The 21,083-nt window shown below is 47.5% G+C and overlaps 1 protein-coding gene across 2 annotated transcripts in view; it reads left to right on the forward strand.

Annotated features, from left to right (window-relative positions):
- Nucleotides 1-2,341: 2,341 nt before the first annotated feature.
- The window catches only part of LOC309378710 (uncharacterized protein), a gene marked incomplete at its 3' end in the record, with an annotated part of 74,585 nt that continues 55,843 nt past the window's right edge, over nucleotides 2,342-21,083 (forward strand). The window contains exons 1-2 of one of the 2 annotated variants that reach the window (XM_081927310.1): nucleotides 2,342-2,461; nucleotides 4,335-4,431. The remainder of the gene's footprint in view (nucleotides 2,462-4,334; nucleotides 4,432-21,083) is intronic. The other variant, XM_081927311.1, reaches the window with a different exon arrangement.

A 21,083-nucleotide genomic window follows, 5' to 3' on the forward strand; every position in this document is an offset into this window, starting at 1 on the left:
GGAAATGGAAGAGGAAAGCTGGCCACAATCCAAGAGACTGAGGTCAGCAGAAAGCGAAGCAAAGCCTACTCCAAGGGAAACCTCTTCAGCTTCCAGCCCGTCTGCTCCCACCATGGCTGAAGAAGAATTGCCCTTTGGGAACGGCACAGATGAATGGAATCCCCACAATCACTCCTGCTGGAGAAATAGGGGCATTGACCCCTATAATCAAAGGGGATGGCCAGTGATAAGGAAAATCCCGGGTTGAGAGGGCCCAGCTCGTTGGGGTGCAAGTCCCCCATGAGTCTTTGAGGTCAGTGAAAGAAGGAAGTTCCAGCCAAGTACAGTGGTACCTCGAATTACAAACAGCTCAGGTTACAAACGCTTCAGGTTACAAACTCCACTAACCTTGAAGAGTTACAGACCTCCGGAACGAATTAAGTTCGTAACTAGAGGTACCACTGTAATCTGGAGCAAACTGGCGATCAGTAGACCACAATCTTTATTGTTGTGCAAGAGATTCCCACACAGAGCAAGAACCCTAAGTCTGGGGTGACATCAACCTTTTTAACTCCCCCCCTTCACTCACATTTATTCATAGTAGCATCCTCACTAGTATGTCACAAGTGGGGAGGGGTATCAATTGGTTACACAAGTTCAGCAGTTCATCCTTCTATCAGATACATCTCCGGACACCTCTCAAGTACCCACCACCCAGAGAACAATAAAACTATTGACACACATCCTTGCCCTCAGGGCTTCTCCTGAGATGGGCTGAGATGGCTTGGTCAGCTGGATCTGTGAAAGTCTGTTGTCCCCCCTTGGTAACTCCCTGGGTGGGGCGAAGTGTACATGCTCTCACGCTCAGGGGAATATGGCAGGAGGCCCTGTTCTCGCTGCCTACATGCCTATCCACTTCCAGGGTCATGAAGGAGGTGAAGCCTACATTTACATTTTCTTAAGAGTTAAAATGGGACACGGGTGGCACTGTGGGCTAAACGAAAGAGCCTAGGGCTTGCCGATCGGAAGGTTGGCGGTTCGAATCCCCGCGACGGGGTGAGCTCCCGTTGCTCAGTCCCTGCTCCTGCCAGCCTAGCAGTTCAAAAGCATGTCAAAGTGCAAGTAGATAAATAGGTACCACTCCAGCGGGAAGGTAAGCGGCATTTCCGTGCGCTGCTCTGGTTCGCCAGAAGCAGCTTAGTCATGCTGGCCACATGACCCGGAAGTTGTCTGCGGACAAACGCCGGCTCCCTCGGCCAGTAAAGCGAGATGAGCGCCGCAACCCCAGAGTCGGTCACTGCACCTAATGGTCAGGGGTCCCTTTACCTTTACCTTAAACATTGGGGAGACGACCACTGGCGGAGGAAGAGGGGTGCGCCACGCCCCCAGGACACGCACCAACCATGCCCCCACCTGCTACCCCCCCACCCCATGCTGGAGCATGAATCATATGTGGGCTTACAGTTCTGGTGCTTGTGGGTCTCATGGGATTTAATGTCTTGCCATTATAAATGCACGGGGATGTGTGCATCTACAGAGACACATTTCCACAAAACACCCAAACTCCAGCATGTAGCCGCAGGTGATACAATAGGAGCCTTTCTGCAAATGGCCTTTGCAACACAACTCACTGGATGGTTACAAAATATACACATTTGCCTCTTTGCAACGTAGCCCCGTTTCCTCAATGAATCCACCCATTTCAGTAAAACCTGAGCTGAAATAGTAAGGAGAGCAAAACAGCAGCCCTGTCTGACCCCCGTCAGCCCCCAGACTCCCCCAGTCACGTGGCAGGAGATTCTTCCTGAGCCCCCCCCTCCGTGAGACGGGTATGACATCATGGATGATCCATTGGTGATCCCCATGATGCAAGCAGACTGGTCCAAGAGCAGATCTCTAGGCCTGAATGAAAGGGGTCTGCGGTGATGGATTCTGGAGTCAAGAAATCCTCCCTTTCCAGGGATCTCTCCGGCTGGCCCGGAAAAGGCAGCGAGCAGGAATCCTCAGGGATCCAGATGGACAGACCTGTCATGCTGCCAAAACACGAACTCGGAGTCTGATCTGATTTAAATGCAGAACTCATTTTGTGACTTCGCTGTTGGATTGTCGGGATCAGCCCCTCCCCCCTCTCCTGATCCCAGAAGGAAGACGGAAGGGGGGGGGAATTTCTTCTCCTCCCCCCCCCGCTCAAAACTTTCCCTCCCCTCCCGGCACATCCTTCTCTCATCCCGCCCCCACAACCCCAGATCCCGCCCCCAATACATTGCTCCTCCTCCTCCTCCAATCCGCCTTCTGTTCCGGGAATGGGGGGGGAGCCCCCTCCCAACCTCCCTGCTTCTCCCGGAAGTGGAGCTATACTCCGGATTGCTGCTCTGCCCCGTATCTCGGGCGGGGGGCGCTTCAGGAAAGGGGAGGGAGGAGGCAGGGGACCCCCCCCCCGTGGATGTTGCAGGAAAGGAGAATCGGGAGCGAGGAGAAAGAGGTAAAGGGGTCGCGGGGGGGAGAGGGGAGAAGAGGACCCAGAGACCCCTCCAGCTCCCCCAAGCGCCTTCCGTGGGGCCTGGATCCCGGCACGCCTGCTGCGAAGGGAGCTTTTCTCGGCCCCTTAGGCCCCTTGGCGGGGGCGGGCCTGGGACCCCCACCCAGGGAGTCCCCATGAGGACCCCATCGCCCCGTGTCCCCCGCGCGAAAGGATTCACGGGCACGAGGGATAGAGACCCCCCTGTCCCTCCCCTGCTTCTCTTGGGGGGGGGGCGCCTCCAGCTGGAGAGATGGGGGCGCAGGGTGTGGGGTGAGCAGAGCCAAGGGAGCCTCTGGATGCAGGGGAGACTCAGGAGAGAGGGAGGGGGTCGAGGAAGTGGGGGGGGGGAGGGAGGGGAGCATCCCTGGGGCAGGGAAGGGCAGCATTGGCGGCGGGGGGGGGGGGGAGATATCGCGTCTCCATTGTGGCAGCTGCGGGGGATCTCTGGTGGAACAGCCTTGGCCTCTCTCTCCCGCCCAGTAATCGACCCCCCTTCAAGGCGACCAGAGAGGGATCCCTGGAAAGTGGGGGTCCTGTCCCCCCACCCCTTCCTGCAATCTTCATCCTCTTCCCACCCCATGAGCCCCCGCCCTGTCCAGACACAGCGATTCTGCCCAGTCCATTCCTTGGTCCCCTGGAGAGGAGAGGAAATCCCGAGAGGAAGAGATGTCAGTATTTGTAAAAAGAACAGAGAAGGTTCTGGCCTCCCTTTGTCGCCTCAGCCTGGTCCTTGGACCCTTGTCAGCTTAGAAGAGTCCACGAGAAGAGCATCCTTGCAGAGTACTTTCTGCTTTTACAGTGGTACCTCGGGTTACAGACGCTTCAGGTTACAGACTCCGATAACTGAGAAATAGTACCTCAGGTTAAGAACTTTGCTTCAGGATGAAAACAGAAATCATGCTCTGGCGACACAGCGGCAGCAGGAGGCCCCATTAGCTAAAGTGGTGCTTCAGGTTAAGAACAGTTTCAGGTTAAGAACGGACCTCTGGAACGAATTAAGTACTTAACCCGAGGTACCACTGTATTCTCAAACGTCTTTCTGCAAAAGCGACTGACCAGCTGTACACACATCAACACTGCCAGCTTTCACCAACCAACCAACCCAACACCAAACTAACATTTCTCACTCTATATATACAACCCGTAGCTTTATAAGCATTAAAGAAACAGCGGCCCATTTTTAGCCGTGACGAGAGAGGAAGGGGGAGGCCTTCTCAGAAGCGGCTCTTGGTTTCCGCAATCCCACCCAGGAAGCAGCCAGAAGACTTTTCCTCTCTCTCAGGCTTCCATCTTTAATTGTCCTTTCTTGAGGGTGAGGATAATGTACACCTGTCATCAGAAACAGAGGTGCAGAGTCCATGGAATGGCGCTCAGGATTGATACGGAAGCTGCACCTCAAAATCATTTCTGTTCCCCCTATTCTTTGTAGGCAGTGTCAGAGTGACTGACAAGCTGAGATACAACCCATCAGCATCCGATGACAGCGACTGCATGAATCTTTGGTCACGTGACAAAGACACATGAGAGCAGAAGCAGCAAAGCAGGCTGGGAAGTGCAGGGACTGCACAATCATTTGGGCCTCCTCAATTTATTCAGGCTTAACTGCTAACTGGGGAGTCATTCTGACATGTGACGTAGTAGCCAGTTGCACTTTGTGCTCTCTGTAAGATTTCAGCAAGAGTCTGTCTGTCTCAGCCCTGAGCAGAGTCTGTATGCAATCTCAGTCAAACTGTTTGGAACCATGTTGTTTATGAAGAAGCTTCTTTTAATTCAGTAAAGCTTTTATTCTTTAAAACTCTGCATTATTAATTTACGCTGCGTGTCATCTTCCCAGTCAAAGGACCCCTTTTCAGGATAGACAGTGCCTGTGGCTGGAGGCTCTACACACAGGGTGTGCCTGTGGAGGCCAAAGACTGCCAGTATTAGCACAGGTGAGGTCTGTGACCTCCCTAAATTTACAGACTGTATATAAATGAGAAGTCGTGGGTGGGATTATAGTTTACGGCAACCCTGTGATTTTCTCCACCCATAACATTTTGTGAGCTGATATAGCAGTACGAATTCCAAAATAACTTTTAAAAACCCCACAAGATCATCATCATCATCATCATCATCGCATTTATACCCCCAGGCCTTAGTTTGCCTCCCCATGATCTAGAGAAAACACCAGCTTTGAATCACACAGAGTAAAACTACCAGAACCTTCTTGAACCGATAGGTTAGGAATTATCGCTGTACTTAGATCCGTACTTTTCTATGCCTGAAAAATGCAACCATGACACTGGGAATGTTCAGGAATGCAGGAAAGGAAATATTGTTTGATTATATCCTTTCCAGCTTGTGTTAACAAGTTGTACAATTTAGCAGAGTAACATTCCCCTTTTAAACTTACAGCGGATGCGTTTGCTCAGGCTCGCTAAAGCCTCTAAAATAAGTTTCCTTGGTAATTTCCACTTTAGTCCCTCATAAAAAGATAGACACAACACAGTCTTCTATAAAAGTATAAAAAGAGTTTACTCACACATTCTGTTCACAAATGGATCCCAGAAGGCGGTGACCCCCAGGCTGCACACCTGGTCCTTCAGGGGCACAGTTACCCCATCAGGACCAGGAGTGCCCCCACCCTCCCCCAGGGACAGTATTTCTGACTTGTCAGGATTCAACCTCAATGTCTTAGCCGCCATCCATCCTCCAACCACCTCCAAACAGACACACAGGGCATTCACCATCTTCACTAGTTCCAATTCAAAAGAAAGGAAGAGCTGGGCATCATCCACATACTGGTGAACACCCAGCCCAAACCCCCTGATGATCTCTCCCAGTGGCTGCATATAGATAGTAAAAAGCATGGGGGAGAGAATGGAGTCCTGAGGCACCCCACAAGTAAGCATCCAGGGGTCTGAACACCACTTTCTGGACATGGCCCAGGAGGAAGGAGGGGAACCACTGCATAACTATTTCCCCAGCTCCCCTAGAGGGTCCAGAAGGACACCATGGCCAAAGGTCTCCAAAGCCGCTGAGAGAACCAGCAGAACCAGGAAACAGCTTCCCCCTCAACCTCTGGCCCGTTGGAGATCATCAACCAGCACAACCAGGGCAATTTCAGTCCCATGATGAGGCCTGAATCCCCATTGGAAAGATCATGGTGGCAGGAGCTTTCTTGGTCCTGCACCCCCAAAAGCTCCAGCCACAAGACTTTCATTAGCTTTGAAGGGGCCACATGATACATTGTGGTCTTTTCTTCGAAAAACAAATATTTTGAATACTTTTACAGTGCCGTATGATGTAAATATGGGATCCGGGTGGCGCTGTGGGTTAAACCACAGAGCGTAGGACTTGCCAATCAGAAGGTTGGCGGTTCGAATCCCCATGGTGCGGTGAGCTCCTTTTGCTCGGTCCCTGCTCCTGCCCACCTATCAGTTCGAAAGGACGTCAAAGTGCAGGTAGATAAATAGGTACCACTCCGGCGGGAAGGTAAGGGGCGTTTCCATGCGCTGCTCTGGTTCGCCAGAAGCGGCTCAGTCATGCTGGCCACATGACCCGGAAGCTGTATGCCGCTGGCTCCCTCGGCCAATAAAGCGAGATGAGCGCCGCATCCCCAGAGTCGGCCACGACTGGACCTAATGGTCAGGGGTCTCTTTACCTTTACCTTTATGATGTAAATTTTGTTTCTGTTTCCCTTGTTCCACATCGGAGAGACTTTGATACACAGCTCTGAGCCCATCTCCCCACTTGAAACTGCTGTGTTTGTAGCACTGCCAGCCTGGGCAGTGTGTTTGGGGGGTCCTGGGCTGCCTAGACAACCAGACCCCCTTCTCAGCCCGGCTGATATGGTCCCAAGGAAAGCAGAGCAGTATGTTGGGCACCAGCTTGGCTGCAGGAGTTGAATGAAGAAGGTGTGCAGGACACCATCCAACCCTCTTAGAGACTCCCCTCTGGATTTGTGTGGGTTTTCCTCCATAGCCTTTTCTTCTCCTGAACATAACTCACGAGGCAGTGAATGTTTAGGACCAGAGTTTTCCTTCTCGATGGGCTTCCTTCCCCGATTGACGATCCCATCGGCACATTAATTTCCTCTGCCGGATGGGCAGAATCTGCCTTCTGGACTGTGGGATTCACTGTTCTTCTCCTCCTCTCCATCCACCAGGGCTTGACTTCAGGTGCAGCAGAATTGCCCAGCCCCCCAAGGATTTGAGACCCATCAGCTATCCTCACCTGGTTTTGCCGGCCGGTTAAAGCCATTCCTGGGATTGTGGCCCCTGATTCATCCTGACAGCTTCTGGAAGGCACAGGTGAGAGCTGAGTGCAGGGTGGGGACCACCAAAGGTACTACCGCTCCCATGACACCTCATGACATCATATAACAGGTATATTTGAGATAGAAGTGGAATGAATTCATGTCTCTAGAAATAACACAACTTCAGGCCATCAATAATTCAACACTACATATTCAAGGTTGAAGTTTTCACTAGTACAGTTATCCATTTGCCTTTAATATGCAGCCTTTTCAGTGTCACTTTAGGATGGGCTCGAGATCAGGCAGCCCCTCATTATTATAAGGAACAGTGGGGGTCTGGGATTCCGATGTGCCAGCTGCTTTCCTTCTGCTTCTCCTGCTCTCGCCATGCAATGTGAGGCATGTAGACAGAGGTCCATCTCCAATAACAGGAGCTTCCCTGAGCACCCATTCACCTGACCCCAAGCACCAAGCCTTGTCACTAGTTCTGTGACTGACCCAGACCACAGTCCCTGGAGAAGATGTAGACCTGAGCCTCCCAAAATGGTCCACATGGACCTCTTGTGGCCAATGAGACTGTGCAGGTGATTCATAAAGATCTAAAGGTGGGTGCTGGATTATGATGCAGAGGATGGGGAATGTCCAAAGGAACGATGGACCAGAGAAAGAGAGGGCCTGTTCACGAACAGAGAGCAGCTGCCTTTCCTGTGAGGAAACAATTGATTTGAAAAGGCTGTATTCCAAGATCATGCTGCTTTATTAACGATGATTGAGGATTATGAAAGGTGGTGATGCATTACTATCATTTGATGACATTGCTTTTTCATTTCCTAAAAGTTGGGAACATGGGTAGGAGGCGGGGGAATGTAGGAGATGTTGAAATAAGAGAAGGTTTAATGGAGCTTGATGTGCTCTCTTTCCCTTTGTTCTCTTCCTTGAAACCCAAACAGGATTTCCTTTCCTCCCACTCTGAAGAAGGTGATGGAGAAGACATTCAGAATTCCAAGGAATGGGGCACCTTTCGTTTCATGAGGAATAGATATTAAAATGTGTGAAATGTGGGATATGCTTCATTGAATGAGGACACATAGCTCACATCAATGACTCCGAGAGGAGAAACCATTTAAAAGTATGGAGTGTGGGAAAATTTTCGCTTATAGTGGAAAACTTAGAACACATCAGCGGATTTACATGGAAAAGAAAGTATTACAATGCAGGGAGTGTGGAAGAACTTCAGTCAGAGAGGATTCCTCAATATACATCAGCGGACTCACACAGGGGGAAAACCATTTAAATGCATGGAGTGCGGGAAAAGCTTCCGTCAGAGTGGACACTTAAATTCACATCTACGGACTCACACAGGGGAGAAACCATATAAATGTATAGAGTGCGGAAAGAGCTTTAGTGATAGTAGAGACCTTAGAAAACATCAATGGATTCACACAGGGGAGAAACCATATAAATGTATAGAGTGCGGAAAGAGCTTTAGTGATAGTAGAGACCTTAGAAAACATCAACGGATTCACACAGGGGAGAAACCATATGAATGTATAGAGTGCGGAAAGAGCTTTAGTTGGAGTGGAGACCTTAGAAATCATCAACGGATTCACACAGGGGAGAAACCATTTCAATGTATGGAGTGTGGAAAAAGCTTCTGTCGGAGTGGACAGTTAAGTTCACACCTACGGATTCACACGGGTGAAAAACCTTTTAAATGCATTGAGTGTGGGAAGAGCTTCAGGCGGAATGCAGAACTTAAATTACACCAGCGAAGTCACACTGGTGAAAAACCATATAAATGTATGGAGTGTGGAAAGAGCTTCATTCAGATTGGACAGTGCAATATGCATCAACGGATTCACAGAGGGGAGAAACCATATAAATGTATAGAGTGCGGAAAGAGCTTCAGTGATAGTGGAGACCTTAGAAAACATCAACGGATTCACACAGGGGAGAAGCCATATAAATGTATAGAGTGTGGAAAGAGCTTCAGTCAGAGTGGAGACCTTAGAAAACATCAACGGATTCACACAGGGGAGAAACCATTTCAATGTATGGAGTGTGGAAAAAGCTTCTGTCGGAGTGGACACTTAAGTTCACATCAACGGACTCACAGGGGAGAAAAACCTTTTCAATGTATGGAGTGTGGAAAGAGCTTCAGTCAGAGTGGACACCTCCATCAACATCACCAGACTCACACAGGGGAGAAACCATATAAATGTATGGAGTGTGGAAAGAGCTTCAGTCAGAGTGGACACCTCAATAGACATCACCAGACTCACACAGGGGAGAAACCATATAAATGTATGGAGTGTGGAAAGAGCTTCAGTTTCGATGCAGGCCTTAGATCACATCAACGGACTCACACAGGCAGGGGAAAACCATATGAATGTATGGCATGCGGGAAGAGCTTCAGTCAAAAAGGAGACCTTAAATTACACCAGCAGACTCACACAGGGGAGAATCTATTTAATGCATGGAATGTGGAAAGAGCTTCAGTCAAAATGGAGACCTTAAAACACATCAACGGATTTACACGGGAGAAACCATATAAATGTGTGGACTGTGGAAAGAGCTTCATTCAGATTGGAAGCCTTAGAAAACATCAACGGACTCATAAAGGGTGAAACCATTTAAATGAATTGAGTGCGGAAAGAGCTTCAGTCAAAATGGAAACCGTAAAACACATCAACGGATTCACACAGGGGAGAAAACATTTAAATGTATGGAATGTGGAAAGAGCTTCAGTCGGAGTGGACACCTCAATATACATCAACGGACACACACACGGGGGAAACCATAAGAATGCATGGAATGCGGAAAGAGCTTCAGTTTCTTTTCTTTTTTTATATATATAATATTTATTAAGATTTTTGAAATATTACCCTAAAAATGAAAAAGAAAAGGAAAAATACAAAATAAAAACAGTTAAAAACACACCTATTTTCTATCAAGAAGGTATATTTAAATACCTTTTTCAGTTCATTATATATCATTTCCCAGAAGGCCTTAATCCTTGGGCACGTCCACCAAAGGTGAAAGAATGTACCTTCAGTTTCTTTACATTTCCAGCATTTATTATCGGGCAAATGATAGATTTTTGCAAGCTTGACTGGGGTCATGTACCATCTGTATATCATTTTCATAATATTCTCTCTTAGGGCATTACATGCCGTAAACATCATACCTGTGGTCCATAACTGTTCCCAGTCAGCAAACATAATATTATGTCCAACATCTTGTGCCCATTTAATCATAATATTATGTCCAACATCTTGTGCCCATTTAATCATAGCAGATTTCACCGTTTCATCCTGACTATTCCATTTCAACAGCACGTTATACATCTTTGACAAAATCTTAGTTTTGGGTTCTAACAGTTCTCTTTCTAATTTTGATTTTTCCACCTGGAAGCCAATTTTCTTATCCAAATTATATGCCTCCATTATCTGATAATAATGAAGTCAGGCTCACACTTTGTTTTTTAATTTCTCAAAACTCTGCAGTTCCAGTCTATCTCCTTCTTGTTCCAAAATTTCCCAACATTTTGGCCATTTGGCCTCCTTTTCAGAGCTTTCGCTTCCATCGGTGACAACCACCTTGGGGTTTTATTTTCCAGTAAATCCTTGTATCTTATCCAAACATTAAACAATGCTTCCCTGACAATATGATTTTTGAATGCTTTATGTGCTTTGACCTTAGCATACCATAAATATGCATGCCATCCAAATACGTTGTTAAAGCCTTCTAGATCCAAAATGTCTGTATTTTCAAGAAGTAGCCATTCTTTCAACCAGCAAAAAGCTCTTTTTTCACTTTTGTCCAGCATTTTTCATAATTATCTTTAAATAAGTTCCCATTTTTGGCTGTCATATTAATCCCCAAGTATTTCACTTTCTTAACCACAGTCAGGCCTGTCTCATTCTGAAACCTCTCTCTTTCAATTGGTGTTAAATTTTTCTCTAAAACCTTAGTTTTTAGCTTGTTCAGTTTAAATCCTGCCACTTGACCAAATTCTTGAATTAATTCTAAAACCCTTTTAGTACTAGATTCTGGCTCCTGTAACGTCAATACTAAGTCATCTGCAAATGCTCTCAGTTTGTACTGTTTGGCTCCGACCTGTATACTTTTAACCAACCGGTCCCTTCTAATCATATTCAGCAGAACCTCCAGGACCAATATGAAAAGCAGTGGGGAGACTGGGCACCCTGTCGTGTCCCTTTTTCTATCTTAAATTCTTCCGTCACCACATTATTTACAATTAATTTAGCCTTTTGTTCAGAGTATATTGCACCTATACCATTTTCAAAACCTTGGCCTACCCCCATCCCCTGTAGGTTCTTCTTCATGAAACTCCAAGAGATATTGTCAAAAGCTTTCTCTGCATCCACAAATATCAGAACTGCTTTAGTGTTTATATTCACTTCTAGTTTTTCCAAAATATCAATTATGTTCCTCAAATTATCAGACAAGTGTCTTCCCGGGAGAAAGCCCGCTTGGGCTTTATGAATCTCTTCCATCAATACAAAGAGCTTCAGTTTCAATGCAAGCCTTAGAAGACACCATCTGACTCACACAGGTGAGAAACCATTTAAATGTATGGAGTTTGGAAGGAGCTTCAGTCCGAGTGGAACCCTTGATTTACATCAACAAACTCCCACATGAGAGAAACCCTATAAATGTCAAGTAGACAGAGGTTCAGTCCTAGTGGAAGCCCGACATCCACAGACTCGTGGACAGGAAGAACTTTAACACTTGACACCCTACAAACCCATCAACCCTCAAAGAGGAGAAGCTGTTTAAAGGGAAAGATTGCAGAAAGGGCTTTAGTTATAATGGAGTGTTTAAGGAGATGTATGGAGTGTGGGACATGTTCCTTTCAGAGTCCACTCTTTTGTTCACAGCAATGAACTCAACTCAGCAGAAAATCCATTTTAAAAGCATGTAATGTATTTGAAGTTCTGGTGTTTATATGTAAAACTGTATAGTAATGAAATAATGAAGGTAACGTCTCACACTAGTGAGTATAATTTTAGATGTAAGGTGCTGTCAGGGAACTGCCATCGGAGCCAGAGGGAGAGGGAGGGCTCCAGAGGGATTCTGGAGAGCGTCCCGGGAGGGGAGAAGCAGCCCATCTGCAGGGGAAGGAATTCAGCGTAGCACCAGTGGAGAAGGGGGGCAGATGGGGGAATCGGAGAGGAGGCTCCAAGACTCCTCACCGGAGACCAGCGGAGAGAGTATGGGTACTCCGCTGCCCACACCCTCCCTGCGCAGAAGACTTCCGCGTAGGGAGAGTAGGCGGTGACTAGGCGTCAAAGAGCTTCTTTGCTGGAAGAAGTTCAAGAAAGCCCACTGACAGATTCTGCCAGCGATTGAGACAGCCACGGGTGAGAGGCTGTCCAGTCAGAAAGGGTTCACCCAGGTAACCTAGCCAGGTGTGGCGTCGATTTATGCACGAGCAACCCCTAGAACCATTACAGGTACCTTTTGATAGAGAGGGGGAGAGAGAGTGAATCTGGATTTTTGGTGGTGAGTGAGGATTGAGGCTGGGCATATATTGATCTCATCCTATACCGGTTTCTAGACTACATATGTTTCAAAAACAATTGATATGGCAATACACCACAGATCACAGTGTGTGTTTCTGGGATGCTCATTTGCCTGGAAGCAGCCGGCAGAAAGCTTTGCTTTGTGAAGCCCCTGCAGATGCCGAGTTGCTGACTTCCCTCCCAGACAACAGGAAGCGAAAGACACACCTCCATTGCCCTGTGTCCTTCCAGCCTCTTTCCTCCCTTGCTCCCTTCTGCCGGTTTGTGTGCCTGACTTGGATATCCTGTGTGGTGTATTTTTCTTTTGCTGAAACTGGATTTTCTCTCAGGAGCTACTTTTTGTGCCTCACTGGGAACCCAGTGAGAACTGTATGCTTTGAAAGCTCAGTAAACTATTACTGAAGAAGTCCTGCTGCCTCTCTGTGTGTTTTTGACCTCAGTGTGGGACTTGCTCTGCACGTGGCCCCTACCCTGCTGCTACTTGGCTCATGCCCTGGAGTTGCTCTACTCAAGCATGCAAGACGGTTTTTGCACCAGACTCTGTCATCCCCCCACCGCATGATCTCCAAGCACTGCTTCTTCACCCAAACTTCTTCTTTTTTTTAATAAATAATTTTTATTATTTTCCAACACAAATATACAATGCTATCAGATTTCACAAATTTGGTTCCAATTCTGCATAGTCTGTCAGCTTCAGTCTCCATTCTTCTATTGTCGGTATTTCCTCTTGTTTCCATTTCTGGGCCAGTAGAATTCTTGCTGCTGTGGCTGCATATTGAAAAAGTTTACAGTCTTTTCTTCTAATTTCATTCCCTGTAATTCCTAAAAGGAAGGTGTCTGGTTTCTTTACAAATGTATATTTTAACATCTTTTTCATTTCATTATAAATCATCTCCCAGAAGTCCTTCACTTTCTTACATTCCCACCACGTATGATAAAATGTACCTTCTTTTTCTTTACATTTCCAACATTTGTTACACGTCTTACACATTTTTGATAATTTTATTGGTGTAATGTACCATCTGTAAAACATTTTCATGACGTTTTCTTTAAGTACTGTACATGCAGTAAATGTTAAATTCTCTTTCCACAGTTTTTTCCAGTCCTCAAACTGAATATTATAACCAAAATCTCTAGCCCATTGTATCATGACCAATTTAACTTCTTCATCTTTGGTATTCCATTTTAACAATATTTTATACATTTTTGACAAAATTTTACAATTATTGTTTATCACGTCTGTCTGGAACTTTGAATCTTTTTCTACATAACCCCTTTCTTTAATATCTTTTTTAAACATTTCGTTAACCTGGAAATAGTGCAACCAATCATATACATATTCTTTGACTTGTTCATATGGTTTTAATTTCCATTTTCCTCATTCTTTGATTATCAATTCACCATATGTAATCCAATTACCTCTCATATTTATTTTCTTTACACTCATAACCTCTAATGGTGACAACCTGTGTGGAACTTTCGGTTCTAGTAAGTTTTTATACCTATCCCATATTTCAATTAATGAACTCCGGAATATGTGGTTCCCAAAGCCTTTATGGACTTTCTTCTTTTCGGCCCATAGATACGCGTGCCATCCAAATCTGTTATCAAACCCTTCTAGGTCTAATAGTTCTTTATTCTCCAATTTAATCCACTCTCTCAACCAGCAAAAACATGCTGCTTCATAATATAGTTTCAAGTCTGGCAGGGCGAAGCCTCCTCTTTCCTTTGCATCTGTTAATAATTTGTATTTAATTCTCGGCTTCTTGCCCTGCCAGATATACCTTGAAAGCACTCTTTGCCACTCTCTAAAGATTGCTACCCGCTTTAATATGGGGATAGTTTGAAATAGAAATAACATCTTTGGAAGGACACTCATTTTTATCGTAGATATTCTACCCCAAAAAGATAATTTCATTCTTCCCTACACCTCTAAGTCCCTCTTTATTCCATTCCAAACCGGTGTATAGTTGTTCTGAAACAAGTCAATATTCTTAGGAGTTAACCAGATTCCTAAGTATTTAACCTTTTTCACCACCTCCATCTCTGTCCTTTGTTGCATTATTTCTATTATACTTTGATCCATATTTTTTGTAATTATTTTGGTTTTCTTCTTGTTTAGTCTGAACCCTGCCACGCTTCCAAATTTCTCAATCTCATCCAAAACTTCTTTTACACTTTCTAAAGGTTCTTCAATCGTAATTACCAGATCATCAGCAAAGGCTTTTACTTTATATTCATTCTGACCAACTGTTACCTCTCTTTTCGGAGCTCCTTGCAATCCCTCTTTGTTTGAGCAACTCTGAACAATTTAGGCCTTCAGCTGAATGGAAGTGGGCAAGGAAGCCCCACACTCACTCTGGTTGGAGGAATAGAGTCAGTGACCCCTATACTCAAAGGCAATGGCCACTTCCGGAATCCAGGAAGGAATCACCCCACCCTGGTCACACGCAGCTGGGCTCACTTGCCAGAGCCACCTGGAGGGCATGACTACAATTCCCATCATCCCTGACCACTGGTCTTTCACAGCAGGTTTCTAGATTCCAAAGACTCCTACTTTGTGACATATTTGTGACTTATCAATGATTCTGTTGGAAGAGTATTATGGGAAATGGGCTTACTCGCTGAATCATCACCTTGTTGCGGTGAGTGGGCTTGCACCATCCCGATGGATTTCTGAGGTGTTCACAAAGTAAAGGAAGGACTGAACTCTGATTAATAAGAATACACACAGAGGCTTGAAGCAGCAAGACTCTGGGAAGGGTGCGTATAATCATCTGTGTCCACCCTCCGGCCCAGGTCGTTTTATTCACAAAAGACTTTTTACAGTGTGTGTGTAAAAACCAATCAGATTTCTTCTGAGCATTTCAGCAGACCCCACGTGGGGACAAAGTTAAACTACTAAAACTAATTAAGCATGGGGTAAATAAAGAACAGAACTACAAAGGAGTGCCAGAGGTGATAAACAAGCAATACACATGATAAGAAGAATGGCCAGGAGGACAGCGGTCATTATCACCTTCATGTGAGATCTGTTTCGTGGCCCTAAGATTAACATCCTAAGATTAACATATCAGAAAAGCTGCATCAAAGGAACTGCCCACTGTCTTTGATGACCCAGGATGCCTGCCTGGCGAAGCAACTGGCAGTGTAGGTGACTGGTCAAGAAAGAGAAATGGAACAGGGATGCAGAGGTGTGGATTGATCAAGAATCGTATCAAAATAGTTTAAACCCAGTCAATGCAATGCTTTCATTGCTGACACAGATGGCTTCCTCTAGATTTGTTATAATTCCTCATAGCAATCCCACCTGATCACTACAATTTCTGCCTGGGGCATGTGCTGCCCTTGATCGCCTCCTGCCTCCTAAGGGATTATGGAGTCAGGGGGAGCCCTGGAGACCCCTCTTCCAGAGGGGAACTAAGGAAATCGGTCAAACCGTTGAATTTTGGCAATTATTTGACGTTTCTATGGCTTTCTATATTGGATAGTCGGAGGAAACAGTCCAATTCAAGCTTCTGGCTGCAATTGTATCGGCTGCTTTGCTGAGCCTCTTGGCTGCTGTGCATGGAGGGGGCCTGTGTCCATGGTCCTTATCCTGGCCTGAGTCAGAGGCTGGGGTGGGGAGCTGGGATTTGGGGGGAGTCGTTTAACTGCCCCCCGTTCCTGCTTTGAACAGCACCAATACCTAAAACACGGATGGATCTAAGCTCATGGCGTGGGGTGGGGGAGGGGAGCATTTTGCAATGTAAACATTGTGGAAGGGACATGGGTGGCGCTGTGGGTTAAACCACTGAGCCTAGGACGGACCTGTCAGCATCGCCCTTGAGCCAGTGTACCAACTGGACTCATGCACTACAGCCCCGACTGGGCTAGGCGAGCTGGGTAGCACTGCCAGAGTCCTCCTTTGACACAGGAACAGATGACAGTGCTGCGGACTCACAGCTTGGAGCTGAGAGCACCGGATTTACTGTCTCTGTAATGCAGTCGTTGCGCAGCAGCGTTTTGCAGAGTCTTGCAGAGTATAAACCACTCGGAGAGCAGCTCTGTAAAATATCTTCCTTTTATTCTACAACTACAACTATTATACAAACTATATACAGAGCTAAAGATTCAGCATAAATCAATGCTATACTCTGAGTGCCTGCAGAGTCTCTAAATATCTCTAAACAATATCTCTTGCACTCTCTCTCCGGCTCACTGACTGACTCTCTCACACACATTGAGATTCACTCACATGACTAATTAAGTAGAGAGCAATACATTGCTCCTCCTCTCTGTAGAGTCAGCAAAGACCTCAGGAGATGGTCAGGAGATTCTTGGGTATGGGAGGGGTGAAATCTCCTCAGGACCGGGTTAGCGCCATCAGCTAATGGCGGATTTCCTCCGAGCTCCGGAGGGAATCAGCTCCGTAGGATTTGGGTCTAGCCTCTGCAGCGACGCGGGGACCCTCAAAAATCACAGACGGTGAGCCCGTGAACCTGGTGACTCGGCGGGCACCATTTGTGCCCCCCGACCTGCGAAGGAGCCTTTTTAAAGGCTTTGGAACGGGGGACGGGGTGAGCGGCGCGGTGCTGAGAGTTCGACTGCTTCTCCTACGGAGTGAAGCCGCATGCCATGGTCGGAGAGCGCTGACTTCTTCTTGTGAACAATTGGACTCTAAAGCAATAATCCGTGAGTACTACGGAAATTGGATTTGTAAAGGAATTTTTTTTTTTTGAAATAGGCATGATCGGGGAAGGCGCAAACAGGAAGTCCGTCTCCCCGTCTTATAAATAATCTAAAGCAAGGACCAGCTAACTAAGGTCGAGAGAATTTTTTCCTTTTTATTGGGTAAAATACATTAATTTCACGACTTGGCAGTATAAGTAATCTTACTGGAGGATAAGAGTTATTTTTGGGAGCTGAAGTGCCACCCCCCCCCCGGACCCGGGAGTGATCCGTGAGAGTGCCTGTTGAAGAAATACTAAAGAGTTTGACAGCTGTCAAATTAGCTGTCAAAACGGGAAAAGAGAACTTTGCTTTTGCTACTTCTGCTGGTTATATCTGTTACAATTCTGTTACAATTTGTCAAATACAAGGAAGAATTGATACAAACTAACTTGTTTTTGGATCTGAACTGGAAGGAATACTAAGTACCGTATTTTTCGCACCATAGGACGCACTTTTTCCCCTCCAAAAATGAAGGGGAAATGTGTGTGCGTCCTATGGTGCGAATGCAGGCTTTCGCTGAAGCCTGGAGAGTGAGAGGGGTTGGTGCGCACCGACCCCTCACGCTCTCCAGGCTTCGCGGACCTCTTCGCAAGGAGCGGGAGCACTCCGGCTCCTTGCGGAGAGTTGCCAGCATGCCGAAGCCTGCGCGCGCTGAGCTCAGCGCGCCCAGGCTTCGCGGACCTCTCCGCAAGGAGCCGGAGCGCTCCGGCTCCTTGCGGGGAGTTGCCAGCATGCCGAAGCCTGCGCGCGCTGAGCTCAGCGCGCCCAGGCTTCGCGGACCTCTCCGCAAGGAGCCGGAGCGCTCCGGCTCCTTGCGGGGAGTTGCCAGCATGCCGAAGCCTGCGCGCGCTGAGCTCAGCGCGCCCAGGCTTCGCGGACCTCTCCGCAAGGAGCCGGAGCGCTCCGACTCCTTGCGGAGAGTTGCCAGCATGCCGAAGCCTGCGCGCGCTGAGCTCAGCGCGCCCAGGCTTCGCGGACCTCTCCGCAAGGAGCCGGAGCGCTCCGGCTCCTTGCGGGGAGTTGCCAGCATGCCGAAGCCTGCGCGCGCTCAGCTCAGCGCGCCCAGGCTTCGCGGACCTCTCCGCAAGGAGCCGGAGCGCACCGGCTCTTTGCGGAGAGTTGCCAGCATGCCGAAGCCTGCGCGCGCTGAGCTCAGCGCGCCCAGGCTTCGCGGACCTCTCCGCAAGGAGCCGGAGCGCTCCGGCTCCTTGCGGGGAGTTGCCAGCATGCCGAAGCCTGCGCGCGCTGAGCTCAGCGCGCCCAGGCTTCGCGGACCTCTCCGAAAGGAGCCGGAGCGCTCAGGCTACTTGCGGAGAGTTGCCAGCATGCCGAAGCCTGCGCGCGCTGAGCTCAGCGCGCCCAGGCTTCGCGGACCTCTCCACAAGCAGCGGGAGTGCTCCCACGGCTTGCAGAGAGCTGCCTGTTTGCGGGCTGGGGTCGGGGGAAGCTCGAGCTTCCCCCGCCCCAGCCCCGCGCCTGGGGGGGGGGAAATAATTTTTTCCCCTTTATTTCCCCCCCAAAAAATGGGTGCGCCCTATGGTCCGGTGCGCCCTATGGTGCGAAAAATACGGTAACCAAAAGCCCTCTAGAGGGGTTTTAGGGACATTACAGGAATGGCTGAAGGAGGGGAAATTCAAGCTAAACTGGACAGAGTCTTTCTTCTCTTGGGAAAGTTACAAGGCCAAATTGATGTTTTTGCTACTAATGTTGTAACTCTGGACTCAACAGTAAACAAATTCATTGAATTTGATAAGGACTTGACTCAGGAAGTTCATGCAGCTGGACAAGAGGAAAAACTTGAGAGTTTTGAGAGTGTGGAGAAAGAGATATATGTTGTTTCTGAGGGAAAGGAAGGAGGAGACGTAATGCCGCAGACGACAAAGGAGAGCCAGAGGCCTGACATGATGGCTACAAAGGAAAATAAGAACTTGATGACGAAAATCTGGTTTGAATTGGAGACTGAAGAATGGAGAGATTTCATTAAGTGGAGATTTGAAGACCCAAGGATTACAAAATTGATTAAGGAGGAAGTCGGAGCTTTGGGGACATTTGGAATTGAAAGGAGCAAGAAAGAAGATTTGGGCTCCACTTTTAAGTATGGAGGCCTGGCTGGAAGAAACTTGGACCATATAGGACCAGAGCTTCTCCAAGATTTGGCGCTTAATACTAAGGACTATAAAAAAAACCGGCAGAGAGGAATTGAAAGAGAATTAAGAGCATCGGACGTGAGATCTCCAGGCTGATAGTAGACCAAGACTGATGGACATTTGTTGAGGATTGAAACCGGGAAAGGGGAAGGGTGGGGTTTGGGAATCCAAAGGGTGTATAATTATAATATGTTCTTTATTTTTTATTTTCGTCATGTTACTAGCATGAAAAATTGGGGAATTCGTGGAAGGGAATTTGGGTCGACTTTAGAAAAAAGCTTTAAGATTGAGAATTGAGAATTGATGCTTATAAGGTAAAATTGGTTTTTAAAAATGAATTAAATATAAAAAGGTTAAAAATTGGGGATAAGAACTTGTTGAATTAACAAATTTGAATTGGAATATAAGAAGGGGAGGTGTGGGGAAGTCAGGGAAATATGTTATAGAAAAATAAGGATTATAAATTGTATGTGTTTTTAATTTTCTTTTTTTTGTCCTTTTTTGTCTTCTGTTTTTGCTTTTTTGACTTTTTAATGTATTAAAGTGGAAAATTTCAATAAATATATTTAAAACATAAATAAAAATAAACCACTGAGCCTAGGACTTGCTGATCAGAAGGTTGGGGGTTCAAATCCCGTGACGGGGTGAGCTCCCGTTGCTCGGTCCCTGCTCCTGCCAACCTAGCAGTTCGAAAGCATGTCAAAGTGCAAGTAGATAAACAGGTACCACTCCGGCGGGAAGGTAAACGGCGTTTCCGTGCGCTGTTCTGGTTCGTCAGAAGCGGCTCAGTCATGCTGGCCACATGACCCGGAAGCTGTACGCCGGCTCCCTCGGCCTGTAAAGTGAGATGAGTGCCACAACCCCAGAGTCGTCCACAACTGGACCTAATGGTCAGGGGTCCCTTTACCATTATGGGGGGGACCACTGGCAGAGGAAGAGGGGTGTGCCATGCCGGGACACGTGCCTACTACGCCCCAGCCTGCTCCCCCCCGCCGGAGCATTAATAATAATAATAATAATAATAATAATAATAATAATAATAATTCATTATTTGTATCCCGGCATCTGGCTGGGCTTCCCCAGCCATTCTGGGCGGCTTCTATAGATACCAAAAATACACTAAAATATCACACATTAAAAACTTCCCTGAATAGGGCTGCCTTCAGATGTCTTCTAAAAGTCTGGTAGTTGTTGTTCTCTTTGACATCTGGTGGGAGGGTGTTCCATAGGGCGGGCGCCACCACTGAGAAGGCCCTCTGCCTGGTTCCCTGTAACTTGGCTTTTCGCAGTGAGGGACCTGCCAGAAGGCCCTCAGAGCTGGACCTCAGTGTCCGGGCAGAGCGATGGGGGTGAAGACGCTCCTTCAGGTATACTGGACTGAGGCCGTTTAGGGCTTGAAAGGTCAGCACCAACACTTTGAATTGTGCTCTGAAACGTACTTACGGCTTGAGACTTCCGGAGGCGGCGCGAAGGGTAATGGCTGCCCTTTCCTAACCGGGAAGGGAACTCCGTTCGAGATCGGGTCGTCCGCTACGGCGAAGCGGAGACCCATACCGGAAAACTGCAGGCGGCAGAAGCCTGCAGCCTTGGGACCCGGCGGGCGCCAGAGGCTGCCCCCGAAACGTTGAAGGAACCCCGTAAGGGGCTCCGGATCGTGGAGGAGGCAGCGGCGCTGAGGGTCGTTCCGCGATCGGCGGAGAGAAGCCGCGAAGCCGTTGCCGGTGAGCGCCGACCTTTCTTCCTGGATTTGGCTTTCAAAACACAGCAACCCGTGAGTAATAGAGACCTTCAATCAATTGGAGACCAATTGGAGACTAAAGTAGTCGAATTTGGCTGAAAGCGGAGGACGAAAAAGAAAAAGGAAGTCCGTCTTCCGCCGCCATTGAACTTGAACGCAAAGAGCTGGAGGAGTGGAGACTGTGAGTAACCTTGTTTTC

This window comes from Podarcis melisellensis, assembly GCF_964234715.1.
Source record: "Podarcis melisellensis genome assembly, chromosome: 10".
NCBI lineage: Eukaryota > Metazoa > Chordata > Lepidosauria > Squamata > Lacertidae > Podarcis > Podarcis melisellensis.